The sequence below is a fragment of the Ascaphus truei genome, chromosome 14, assembly GCF_040206685.1.
Source record: "Ascaphus truei isolate aAscTru1 chromosome 14, aAscTru1.hap1, whole genome shotgun sequence".
NCBI lineage: Eukaryota > Metazoa > Chordata > Amphibia > Anura > Ascaphidae > Ascaphus > Ascaphus truei.
Window position 1 is genome coordinate 31,029,687 of NC_134496.1, and position 14,367 is coordinate 31,044,053.

A 14,367-nucleotide genomic window follows, 5' to 3' on the forward strand; every position below is an offset into this window, starting at 1 on the left:
CACGCAAATGTACACACAAGTGGGATTTTTATCTGCTGTAAAGATTGTACAAAACCTTCAAAGCCGTTGGTTTTGATGGAGACATTAAAAGTTTAAAAAATTACTTACAATAAAGACTTATACTGATATTTGTTTTTGTTTACACAAATTGTGCGAACCACCTACATTTAACCCATTAAATAGGTCACTGCCATTAGTTCACTTTGGTCTAAGAGGGGACTGTCCCCCACCAAGCACACACACACACACACACACACACACACACACACACACACACACACACACACACACACACACACACACACACACACACACACGTATTGTTTAAATACTTTATCAATATACTATGTTAACTTAAAAAGATTACATCCCCGACACTGAAAATATTACTTATTCGTCTAGTATAAAGCATTAGAAAAGATCCATTTTCTTTATTTCGCGGAAGGGGTGCCAGTTCATTTTTACTATTTCCTCATGGGCGATGTACTGTATGTTCTGGGGTGACTCACTTGACGTCATCATGACACACAGCGTACTTCATGCCTTTACTGATCATACATCGACCTTGACTCCTTACCAGAACACCCTCTACTGTCTGTACGTTCTTCCTACTTAGATTGTAAGCTCTTTGGGGCAGGGACTCCTTTTCCTAATGTTACTTTGATATCTCAAGCACTTATTCCCATTGTGTGTTACATAATTATGTCACGCGTATTACTGCTGTGACACACTATGCACATGGCTGGCGCTATAGGAATAAAGATATGCATACATTTTCTAGGGGAGATTGTATATGTCGCTCCATGGGGGGACCCTCCTCTCATGTTTACGCCACGTCGGTGACGTTTGCGAATCTGGTGAAGAGCGCTCACGTGGCCGCAGGGATTGGTTTCACCACTACGCAAACTTGGGTGGCCAGTGACGGATGTACAAATACGCTGTCCATAGGAACTTAACTTCATGCCGCCCGGGCGCCGCCTCTTACGTGCCACCCTCCTTCTTCAGCGTCACGTCTTCAAATGAGATTGCGACGTCACATGGTGTGCCCTGGAAACATGATGTCACACGGCTGACAACGTAATGCTGCGGCGTCACTTGACGTTGCGATGTCACGGTGCCTTGGCAACATGACACGATGTGCCCTCGCTATGTCACGTTACCATGGCAACCCAAGGACAGGTGATGTAACAGTGCCGTGCCAACGAGACGTGATATGACGTAGCAGCATCATGTGACGCCGCAACGCTGGAGGATGAGGGCATCATGATGGAGGAGGTAAGAACTTTGGAGAGGCCCTACGCTCCCACCGGTAATCACAGGAGAAAGAGTCATTGCCTAATGGGAAATCTGCCTCTGATGGTGGCAGAATTTGGGGGGCGACAGTCACCTAGTTGCCTAATGCAGTTTCCTAACTGGTGGGAGCTTTCCCCAACCAGGGAGACAACAGGGCTGTTGCTTGTTGGCTGGGCAGTTTCCTCCATCCTGATTGGCTGCTGCTGGGTAATGCAGTGAGATGGGGAGAGTGGGGGAAAAATTTTCAGTTAAAAAAAAAAATCTGAAACGTAATTGATTGAGAGGGGTAGGAGGAGGAGGCAAGGTTGAAGGTTTGCCTAGGGCGCCGAATAATGCTAGGATTGGATTATAGTGGCCACGTGACCGAGCACGTGATGTCACGCGCGAAACATGCACTAGGCTGGAGGCGATCGGGAGGCATGCCCGTGACGTCACGTGAGCGGTTCGTACTCATTAACTGAACACCTCATGTGACGCGGCCGTCGAGCGAAAAAAAACAAATTCAATTGTATTTTCAAAAATCGTTGCGCGCTCTATGGCCTGCCTCATAGATATACGGCCTTTTGTTTGCCGTGCGCGTGATGTCGCGTGCACGCGGCCACTATAATCATGGCCTAACCTTGCACCGCGCCCTGCGTGGTCATGATCTTCTGGAGAAGGAGTGTCACTTTGGTGGCATGGACCATCCGGCACACATGGGGTTAAACTTACAACAATAAAAAATGAATGTTCAAATATTTACAATTGATTTTTGAGGCGTCATTTATCTAGGTGTAACCTTTTTCACTTTCGTTCATTTTGGTCCTACATGAGAATAACCCATAGCGATTAGCGCAGATTTTTTCACAGCATCTCGCATTACACATTGGCCGGATTTAGCAGTGATTGACGCCAAATCTTAGTGTAGGCCAATTCATTCAAACAAGGTAATTAATATCTGGTACAATTACTGCCACAAGTCACGCGACTAATGAACTGTGATTCTGGTTTGCGTTCATTTATCAAAACTAAGAGTGGCATTCCTTCCAAGAAGCCGAAGAGATGAGAGAGAAAGAGGTGGAACGTGAAAGACAGAGAGATAGGAGGACAAATAAAATCAGTAGTAGGGGGAAAGTAAAAAAAAACATTATATATATATATATATATATATATATATATATCGTATAAAATAAAATATTAGGTTACTGGGGACTGAAACACGTGAAAAATGATGTTTTTGCAAAATAAAGGACCAGAAGGGCAAAGGGAGACAGAATTCACTGGAAATATATATGTATATAATTTTACATTTCCATTGAACCGAACTCACTCTGCTCCCCCCACACCTCACCCCGTTCCCCACTGCTCCATCCGTCAACAGTGTTGGTTCATTATTCTAAGTAGAAGGGTCTTTTATTCCACGTATCAGGTTTCCTGGATGCAATCTGCATGCCAATTACTGCAACAGACCCCCTGATACCAGAAAATGGAAATAGGCTCTGCATTCTGAAATGGGCTGGAGAAAAGATTGCAGCCGCCTCTTCTGCCGCCTGGAAAACGTCCAGAGTGTGACTTGTATTTCACCCTGAAAAGGAACATTTTGAATGTCAAATCCACATGCGATCAGCTCATATCAGCTTTTTTGTAAGGTTAATGTTTTGGGGTCTATTGAAGGAAAGACATTTTTTAACCATGTTTCTTATAAATTTAACGTCAATAAAAACAAAAGTCTACAGTGCGCACTAAGGATCGCAAATTGATTTATTGAATTCACATTGTCGCACAGAAATCTCATTTGAAATTGCGCTTGTGTGCGCCTGTGTAGTAACCTGAAATGCATCAGCAACGGTAAAAAGAAGGATTTTCCCCTTTTTTATTGCGCACAGGAGTGGCCGGCATCGGGTGTACGGATTTTAATGGAATGTACTAAAAAATAATGTTTTTATGTTCCAAAAAAGGGAGAAAGTGCGTCAAAATCACCCGCCAAGTTCAACTTAGCGTAAACCCTAAAAAGTCTATCATTAGTGGACGCAGAATTAAGTTACTATGTTTCAACCAAACACACAACATACACACAAAACCCTAGCAAGCTCTTTTTGGAAACCCCTGAGCCCCCACAAAATATATAAATATATATATATCTATATCTATATATATATATAGATATATATATATCTATATATATATCTATATATATATATATATACAGTATATATATATATATGTATATAAGTGTCAAAAAGGAGTGCTATTGAGCGTGGCATATGTTTCAACCAACCATTGTTCTTGATGCATCACTGATGTTTCATTATGTAGTTTAATTTTTTACAATTATCTTCATAGTATGGTTATTATAAATAATATTACACTAAATTTGATATTTAGTTATAGCTTTAAATAATAGATATAGAGTTATAATAGTTATAAATAATAAAATACACATATTTCTGTTTCAATTTAAATTGTGTGAATAAGGTAACATGACGGGATGAGTCAAATTCAGATTTAATCGCCCCTAAATTCAAATCTTCACGTGTTTGCTTCTATTTCTCCAGGTAGGTTTAATCATAATCTTTTATGGTAATAATGATTCTTCCCCAGTGGCTGTTTAAACTAAGTCTGCTGTCATCATTAGCCAACTAAAGACAGCAACGTTAGATCAATAGTTTACAGTCTTGCCGCAAGAGATTTTGTAAAGTTTGTAAAAACCGTACTTGTTGATATTTAAAAAACGTATTTGTTGATTGTTAAAAGAAAAAAAAATACATTCAAATATATATACTTGTCTGATTTGTTTAAAAATAGATAGATAGATAGATAGATATCAGATAGATAGATTGATTGATAGATGGATATTAGATAGATAGATGGATATTAGATAGATAGATGGATATTAGATAGATAGATAGATAGATAGATAGATAGATAGATAGATAGATAGATAGATAGATAGATAGATAGATAGATAGATATCAGATAGATGGATGGATATTAGATAGATATTAGATTGATAGATAGATATCAGATAGATAGATGGATATTAGATAGATATTAGATAGATGTATATTAGATAGATAGATAGATAGATAGATAGATAGATAGATAGATAGATAGATAGATAGATAGATAGATAGATAGATAGATATCTCCAATCCAATAAAAGGTGCCATTACAAATTGCAGACTATTTTCATTTGAACCTGATATAGGTAAACCAGGGGAATATTTTTTTTATTCTGCTGCTCACGTAACCTACCGACATTTTTAATGTCATCTGCTTGTCATGTTATCCAATGACGTGGGTCAACAACTCGCATCAAGTAGGGCAATATTAATACTTTATTGGAAGGGTTATTGAAAGTCGTATTCAAGACAGGTCAAAGATAAAGGGCTGTATATAACTTATATGTATGTACAACTGTATATTCTTTAAGGATATTCACATAACACTTATTGACAAAGAAGGGAATGAACTCTTTGAAAGATCTATCACTGTGTAACTTACGTTCATCAATCAACTTCCTCTTACATTCATGGACATAACACATACATATTAGTATAGACACCCAGGTCTGCTATGCCTTGAACATGCTGTCTTGGGAGATCCAGTCCTTGAGGCTAAGAGTAGATGACAGGCAACACTTAGCATTCATTACCTGCATATAATAACCTCATATATCAAAATGGAATTGACCGAGAAACCCCATGATAGCAGGTCTTCTGTTATATATGGCAAACGCCATTAACCAAAACTCCCTTGTTCCCTTGCCTGATATGCAAAACTGTGGCTGTCCCAGTTGCGCCGTAGAGAGAAAATGGCCAGGACAATGAGTATTTGTTAGCACTATACATAATATGAATGAATTATGCAAAATATTTATAACTCCATCTTCCGATGCTTAGAAAAATAAGACCCCGGCTGACACCCAGTGGCCCGGAAAATAATGATCCTCGGCTGAACAAAATTATAACTAAAATAAATTAATTTAAAGTGTACGCTGATGCGTGGAGACAGTAGTAGTTTGAGTTACACACTCATTCACCCGGGAAGTGTATTCATTGCTCATGAGTGCCGAACCCCTGAGGGTGAACATTGCTATTATCAAGTGGATAAAGGTTGAATAACTGCTGGCTATTTGGATGTAGTTATTTTTTAATTGCTTGTTCCCTCTGTAGGATGCTGGGAATGCAAACGGGTGCCTTTTTATATGTAAAGGTGTTGTTTACAGGGGTGGCCCCGTCCAAGGACCACAGTGACATGTTTAATAGGTTAAATGTAGGTGCTTGGCACTTCTTCTTAAACAAAATCTGTGAAGTAGAAGAATTTTCAAATAATAAGAATTATTAATAATATTCTTAGCTTTTATTTTTATGGTGCCAACATACAGTAGTCTGTAGCACTGTGCAATATGGGGGTAGGGACGAGAAGATAACAGAAGATACATACAACTTACAGTATGAGGTGCCTGCTCCAAGAATCCCTAAAAGGAATGGGAGAGAGATGGCACAAGGAGACGGGGGGGAATTTGGCCACACAGCATGGTATTCATCATAGGCTTGTCTAGAGGTGGGTGTTGAAGGAGCTTTTGAAAGTGTAGATCATTTTGAAAGGTTTAATATTTCCATGGTAAGCCAATTCTTTGGAGGGTTTTTACAACCTTAACCTAATGTCTAGGTAATTAGACACAGTCCTCAAATCTGCAGGTAACTTTTTTTTATTTATTTTTTTAGCTTTTTCTAATTAATGTCATAATTAATTAATCAGATAAACATAAAACACATGAATTAGCAGACCCAAAAATATGAGAAACATCAAATGTTTACAAGCTGTAAATAAGGACTTTGGGTTGCTTTAAGGGTGATTGAATCTGTGCTGAGTAAGCAGATTACACTGATATGTTTAGCTCACTAAGTGGCGTACCCTTTGTACATTAACTATTGGTAACCCCAATTAGGGACTGCTAACCCAAGTAGTGGGGAGCTTTGCAGAAGTGTTTAGGAAAAGATATGGGATGTGTTATGGGTGTCTTAGCACGTGGCTGCTGTAAGACTACATGGGATCTAATCTAGTAGCTTTGATAACTTTGCTGCTACATCGCAAGGTTTGGCATGTTCCTGCTGAACGGTTTGTCATTTGTGTTATCAGGGTATTCAGAAAGAATCTGAAACCCTCTCAAACCGTGAGGCAGGAAAATGCCAAAACCGTACGGCGAAGCAGCAAAGTGATCTCAGATTTTTCTAAGTTCTTCCCTGCACGATCTGGCCGTAGTCTGAGCTGCACAGGGAGTCCCGCCTCTCCATGCACATCTCTCACAGACGAACGCAGTGTTTTTATTTTCGGTATCTCCTATTCGTTTAAATGTCCCGGTCATGTGACGTGGGACACTTAAACATTGCATGGGAATACCGGCACTCCATAGCAGGGCCTGTATCTCGGGAAGCAGGGGGTCCCAGATCTGAAATCAATGCGGTTCTGCTCCGGAGACTCCCTCCTCACGCACACTAGTATTAACATTTTAATAAAAACAGTTTCATTACCGTAGCAGCTAGCCGCTATGGCAATGAAGGGTTAGAGATGAATAGCCTGTTTATTGGGGGCCGTGGGGTGGATGAAGGGTGTAGTTTCCCCAGGGTGGGTGGTTAGGCCTGTCAGGAAGGTTGCGGGAGTGGTGAACTGCTTCACTACCACCCACCACTATGGTAATGAACGAGTTAACCACTCCCGCTACCCACCCGGTAGTCCTAACCACCCACCCTTGGGACAACTACCCCCTTTACATTTTCATTATATGTTCAAAAACAGGTTGGACATCTTTTTAGAAAGGAAAGGTATACAGGGATATACCAAATAGGTAAACATGGGAAGGATGTTGATCCAGGGAGTAATCTGATTGCCAATATTTGGAGTCAGGAAGGAATTTATTTTTCCCTTTATGAGATATCACTGGGTGATATTTCACTGGGGTTTTTTGTTTGCCTTCCACTGGATCAATATACTGTAAGTAGGGATATAGGATAAAATATCTGTCGTCTAAATTTAGCATAGGTTGATCTTGATGGATGTATAGCTTTTTTCAACCTCATCTACTATGTAACATATTTAAAGGTTTAAAGGGCAAGTTCCATTTAGGACCAATTTGATCTAATGACAATGACTTAAAGGGGCAGTCCAACATAAGATCTAAGTGACCTAATGACAATGTCATGTTTAATGCATTAAAGACTCAATCCTAGAGACGGATTAATTATTTCCCAATATTAAAATTTTCCGCAAATATTGTGCAAATGTGTGTAATTCCGCCGATGGCCACTATGAGCACATTTGATTTGCCCAGAACCTGAAATATGGGTTGTGGAGGAGAGAGCAAGAGAATATCCCTATTAGCATATTTCCCAAGTATCCCAAGGATGCCCATTTTTTGTGCATAGTTGTCTCTCCACATGTTGTTTGAAGGTGTGATTGAGTGGATATATATGAGACTCTAACAAAGAATAGTCTCTCAATTGAATTATTCGCATGCTGAATTTTGACATATTCGCTCATCTCAAGTCAATCCCGCGTGCCCAAGAAGCCTACAGACAGTGACCTCCTAGCAGTTCAAGTGGCAGGTGCAGAAAGAAGGCCTTGTTTACATGTATACACTACTTTATTGCAGAAGCACAGGAAACGGACAGAACGCCAATAATACCCAATTTAAAAGCAGCATTGATTTTAGACTTTGAGATAACAGAAACCTTGATAAATCAAACCACAAAATTATTATCAACAATCATATCAATCTTCAACTGCTGAAGCGAATATTGTCATCAAACAGGTTAACCCACTTGATAGTACTATTTTTTAGTTATTGGTAGGAAAAATAATACTGGGACGAAGTTGTTTTTTTTGGGGGGGGGGGACAAAATAGTCAAAACACAAATAATAAATGGGATTTTGAAATGCCTGAGAGCGTTGCATAAATCCGCCTTCATATAAAAGGCTGAAGCAGCAGCTAATGTGTTTCTAAAATAGCCACCCGCTCTATGTATGGAAGATATTGTCCAGGGCAGAAAGCCCTCTCTGTCAATCGGACACACTCTTTATTAATAGGAAGAGGTAATTGTAAAGAACCAGAGGAGGGGGAAGAGAGAATTCTACTGCTGCCACCAGAGATAAAAAGCCGCAAATTGCACCCAGTTGAAAAGCTAGTGCTCTGAAGTAAGGGTTTGTTGAGTGCAGGGTAATTATAAGCCACAAAAGACGACCAAATTGCCAGCTATATAATGTGGACCCAACACCAATTTTGCTTCCTTTCCATAGCTGATCAAGCTTTTGTAACCAGATAAGATGAAGTGAATTTGAAGGGGAAGTCCAGCGAAATATATATAATTTTTTTTTTAAGGCTATTTTTCAGTGTAATCAGCTTCTTTAGAAAGATTTAGTCACCCTTAACCCACTTGCTGCCAGAAGGACCGGCCACTGTACATCCCTTATCCATGTACCTTTTATTGGACCGCAATTCCCGCAATGATTTGGTTAATATTTACAATCCGTGGCAGCATATTTATTATATAAATGATAGATCAGTCCCTCCCAAGAGCACAGTGAACTAATGGAAGTGGCATGTTTCGTATTTCAATGTTTGTTATGAGCGCCTTTAAAAAATAAGTAGAAGTGCATATTAATTTTCGATTAAATTTTGTATTTTGTATTGTGTATTAAAGCTTTGGAGGGTTTTTAGAATCTTTATTCAACTCCTTTGATGATAAGACTGTTTATCAATCCTCAAATTTGCAGGTTGTTGGTCTCCATTTTTTGTTTGCAAAGTAATTATGAAGCCCTCATTAGTCACCCAGATAAACATTAGCAGCTGGTCTGCTTGAATTTTATGTTCCCACAGAAATGCCAAACATATATTGTAATGAACCTAAAGGTCCATTGTTGATGGTTAGAGTAGTAGATTGTTAGCTCTTAGACTGGTTGGGGACTTAAGGGGTTAAATCATTTCCCTGGAGGTTTGCAACATTGTAACAGTTATGTGTTGTCTTGGTAACCCTGGAGCTCCCCCCCCCCCCCACCCATAAAGAGATAGGAGGTGGCTGCCATTTTCTGGAACCCCTCAGGAATGGGTTATAAATAATGGGGCTTAGTTTGGGCCAGCCAAGTTCTTGGGGCTGTATGTATCACTGGCAAAATGTTGGCACAAAGTCGTTATTTTGTCGCAACTCGCACTGAAATATACCTGCGCCAAGTAGTGTTTGTGTATTAACCCTTTGAGTGCCAGAGGGGTTGTGGTGCCTGAGTGCCAAGGCCCCTCCTGCACAGTGCAGTCACGTGACTGTGGCGGCCATTTTGGAGGAAACGGAGGAGGCGGGATCATCCTTTTCCTCACTGGTTAGATCTCATTCTCCGCTCCATGGGAACCTAGAAAAACCCCAGTCCTTTGAGCATAACGTAGTTATTACATCAGGGGGCCCCAGAGTGCCAGTCCCCATGACATAGTGACAACTTCCTGGGGCGCTCAAAGGGTTCATCTTAGTTGCGCCATTTTCGGGTATGTCTGCGTCTGCCTGGGATGAGGAATATATGGAGCAAGTGGGAGGAGTTAGGGCAGAGTTGCATTTCCATATTGGCGCAGGTCTGTGTATTAGGAATATGCGACTTGTGTTACTTATGTTGACGTTTTTTTCTCCGTCACTCTAAACGTGGCGTATGTCTTTTTTTGTTAGCGCAGCCCGTGCCAAATTCTATAGCAGTAGACATACAGTTTGCACCTTGGGGAGCGCCAGTAGTTGGGGAAGAGTTACATGGTGCACAGATTATAATGAGATGTATCATATTCTGCGTCTCTCTGCTCCATTCTTTTTGCCTTTTATATGTAACCCTCCCCTTCACCCCCCCCCCCCCCCACACACACACCTGGCGTTGGTTACTAAAATTAACAAAGAGTTAACATCTAGGGTGTATGTATGTATGTATGTATGTATGTCTTTATTTGTATAGCGCCATAAAATGTACATAGCGCTTCACAGTAGTAATACATGTCATATAAATAACAAATATAAATAACACATCATGGGAATAAGTGCTTCAGACATACTGTAAAAGTAACATTAAGGAAGGAGTCCCTGCTCCGAGGAGCTTACAATCTAATTGGTAGGTAGGGAGGACGTACAGAGACAGTAGGAGGGAATACTAGTAAGTGCGTCTGCAGGGGGCCAAGCTTTGTGTCATGTGTCCATGATTATCCAGTGCTACTCATATGCTTCTTTAAGACCAGAAGTCCCGGTTTTTAGGCCTCTGTCCCGTCTATTTGGGGGTGCTGTCCTGGTTTTCTATCCCGCTGGGGAGTGCCGACTGTGCAAGCGCGAGGAGCGCTTCCCAACCGCGCATAAGCGATCGGCACTTGCCGGCTGCTCGTGCGCATGCGTGATCAGCACTTGCTGACTGCGCAAGGGCATGCATGACTAGCAAGCTATTGCGCATGAGCAACTGGCGGCAAACGCCGTTCGCACATGCACTGTCGTCAAGTGCCGATCACGCATGCGTACGAGCTGCCGGCAAGTCGCATGCGCAGTCGGCAAGAGCTCTTTGCGCATACGCAGTCGACGCTCGCCATTCGTTCACGAACAGCCGGGACAAATATGGTCACCTTATTAACATCGAGAGTAGAGGTTAAGCTCCACCCAGTGGTGACACAGCAGTACTGTGTCGTAGGAGGTGTGAGGCCAGGTCCCCGCTGGCTACTGCAGCGCCCGCAGTGGCGGACGCTGCAGGGACCAGAGCCGCCCCCTGGACGCGCAACTACACTAATCACCCCTGCTTTCACGGCACAGCGCTCGAGCGAGAGCGCACTCACTCTGTCTGGACGAGGCCTAAGGAGGATGTTGCTAAAAAGGGGGGGCTCGGTCCACAATATGAAGTTAGTAACATAACAAGTAAATGTACCTCCCATGTGTGTTAAGAGTGGGCACCCAGGGAAGATCTGTATAAAGAGTGATTGCAGTATGGATGAAAAGAAATGTTTACAGGCCTGGGAACATAAATAACGATTGAAGTTATACTATAAAAACTCCTGGCGCCCATCTTTTCCATCGCCCAGCCGACCACAGACAACACCCAGAGACCAGGTAAATCATGCGGATGTTCAATACAGCGATGTAAGCTCCCTAGGGAGCCGGGCAGGAAGGGTTGCATTAAAAAAAACAAAATCCTCCATATCTGAAGAGGCAGAAGTCTAGCATACTGTATTGCATCAAGTGTAAGAAACTGTTCCTACATACGCCGCAGCTCTGCTCCAAAACACAGAAGCATACATCAAAGCATATATTTCTCTAAGTTGGCATCAGTGGCATAACCTCCATTTTTGGAGTCCCCTGCAAATATGTTTATAAGGCCCCCCAAATAAAAATTGCTAAATAAATCTACTTTCCACTGGAGCCCCCCCCCCTTCATTCAATTACACTCCCCCTCCTCTCACACAGCTCCTCCCTCTCACCCCTCTATTTCTCTCCCCCTTCTCACTCACCCTTCTCTCATACTCTCCGTCCCCCATGTATTTCTCTCCCCCTCTCATCAGTTCATTCCTCGTCCCTCTCTTTCTCTTCCTCCCTGTAGGAGGACATGTGCAGAGGTACACAATGGAGACTGTTTTAAGGTGAAATTAAAACAAGGCTTTATTGTGCCTGTCGCTTTAAACACAGCAAAAATCAACATAAGAGAATAAGCCAAACAAAAAAAACCTATCTCTGCTTTGGAGACTATCTACACATGTAGCTCAGCCCTCTCTGACTGGGTTGGTTAGCTAAGCTATTAGAGGCTTTATGCGCCGTCCCGCCTTTGTGACGCTAAACCCAATAATGGAGACCACACCATGTTGGAAGAAAAGGTCACAGCTTTATTTTAACATCCGCTGTTAAAATCCTACCAGCCTGCCCGCCAGCCAAGTATGCTCCATGCAAAATGGGGGGGAGATCCTTGCCCAGACAGCCAGCAATTGGCCCGCTCCTTCCCCCCGCCCGTATCATGTGAATGGGGGGGAGATCCTTGCCCAGCAGCCTGCAATTAGCCCGCTCCCTCCCCCCGCCCGTAGCATGTGCATGGGGGGGAGATCCTTGCCCAGCAGCCTGCAATTAGCCCGCTCCCTCCCCCCGCCCGTAGCATGTGCATGGGGGGGAGATCCTTGCCCAGACAGCCAGCAATTGGCCCGCACCCTTCCCCCGCCCAAAAGCACTGTAAGATGGGAGGGGGAGATCCTCATTCAGCCGATGTTGGGCTGCTTCCCTCCCCCTCCCGCCCCTAGGGTCAGCTTAGGCCCAGCCCTAAAGCTGGCGCCCAGCCTTTTACCAGCGTTGATTGGGCATAGGCCGGCCCAGCCCTAAAGCCGGCGCCTCCAGCCTGCCGCGCTGTTCTAGGGGCTCCAGCTGAGGGACAGACTCTAAAGTCCTCGCCCGTTCTCCGTCTCCTGAGCTTGGCTGGTGCGGCAGCTCCGCTGTGACGAGGAGACAAACTGCTCCTGTGTGATACAAATCATGTTAATATAACATTCCAACAGTTTAATACAATAGCCAAACAATGGGGATGGGTGGGTGGGATTTCCGTTAGCTCTGTCTCTCTCCCCTGGGGCCCCACTCTTTATACCCTCTCCCCCCTCCCCCTGCATGGGAGGGGACAAGCAGCCTTCCGTGTGGGAAGGGGGGGGGTTAGCCGACCCCCCCTCTCCCAGCTCTCGTCAATCAGGACGTCGCAGCCCTTAAGGAGCCTACAACCCCATGCTGGGGCCTCTGCCTCTTCATTACCAGCCCAAAATCATGGAGACATTTATCAATACACATACATAGATAATAGGATTATACGAAAAGTATAATCTGTTAGCTGGGCTGCTGTAGGGGAAGCTTCTCTGCTCTCTTGGATCCACACCCGTGTGTGCTAAGGTAATCTCCGGGCTCCAGGTTAGAATCTTGTCCCCTTTGTCTTGTGGTCAGTTTGTCGCTCAAGACATCTGTCCTTCCTTGGTTCAGACCAGTTGTGGACTAAGGAATCTCTGCTCTGTCTCCTAGTTCAGCTCAGGTGTGAGCTAAGGAGTCTCACTTCCTTTCTCAAAGGCAGGCTTTTTCTAACACCTCTAATCAGCCAGGTGCTGGTCAATTAACCAGCACACTGCTGGATTAGAGGCAAGTTTTCTGAACAGGGTAAGTCCCCTGTTACACTCCCTCTCTCTAACACCTCTCCTCTCACACTGCCCCCTCTTGTACCACACCTCTCACTCTCTGCTCCTCTCAAACTCACCACTCCCTCTCACTCAATCCCCCTACCCTCTCTCAATCCTCCCCTCCTCACACTCAACCCCACAACCTTCTTCACACTCAATTTCCACTCACACTCTATCCCCCTGACAAGCACCCCCCCCTCCCGACACTCAATCCACCCCCCTCTGAGAATTTTACCTTGGGGGAGAGTGGGGGGTGAAGTGGGCTGCTCTGGTCTGCTCTGCTTCCTGCACTGGCGGTCGTTGGGCCGGACTTCTGGGCAAACCCAACTTCCAGCACCACCAACCAGTTACACCCCACCCAGTGGGAGGGGGGCAGCAAGCAACTGCTGAGGCCTCTGGAAGGAGGGAGCAGAGAAAGGGGTAGGGAGGGAAGAAGAGGGGCAGAAAAGAGGAGTGGGAAGAAGGGCAGAGGGAAGGGGCAAAGGGGTGGAGAGGGGATGAGGGGCAGAAAAGCGGGGATGGAGGAGAGGGCAGAAAAGAGGAGGGGATGGAGGAGGGGCAGAAAAGGGGAGGAGGGGACAGAAATAGTAGAGTTGAGGAGGGGCAGAAAATAGGGGAGGGGGCAGAAAAGAGGGGAGGAGGGGCAGAAAAGGAGATGTGAGGGGCAGAAAAGGAGATGTGAGGGGCAGAAAGAGGAGAGGGGATTAGGGTCAGAAAAGGAGATGTGAGGAGGGGCAGAAAGAGGAGAGGGGAGGAGGGACATAAAGAGGGAAGGGGAGGAGGGGCAGAAAGAGGAGGGGATGAAAAGGAGATGGGAGGAGGGGCAGAAAGAGGAGAGGGGAGGAGAGGCATAAAGAGGAGAGAGGAGGAGGAACATAAAGAGGAAAGTGGAGATGGGGCAGAAA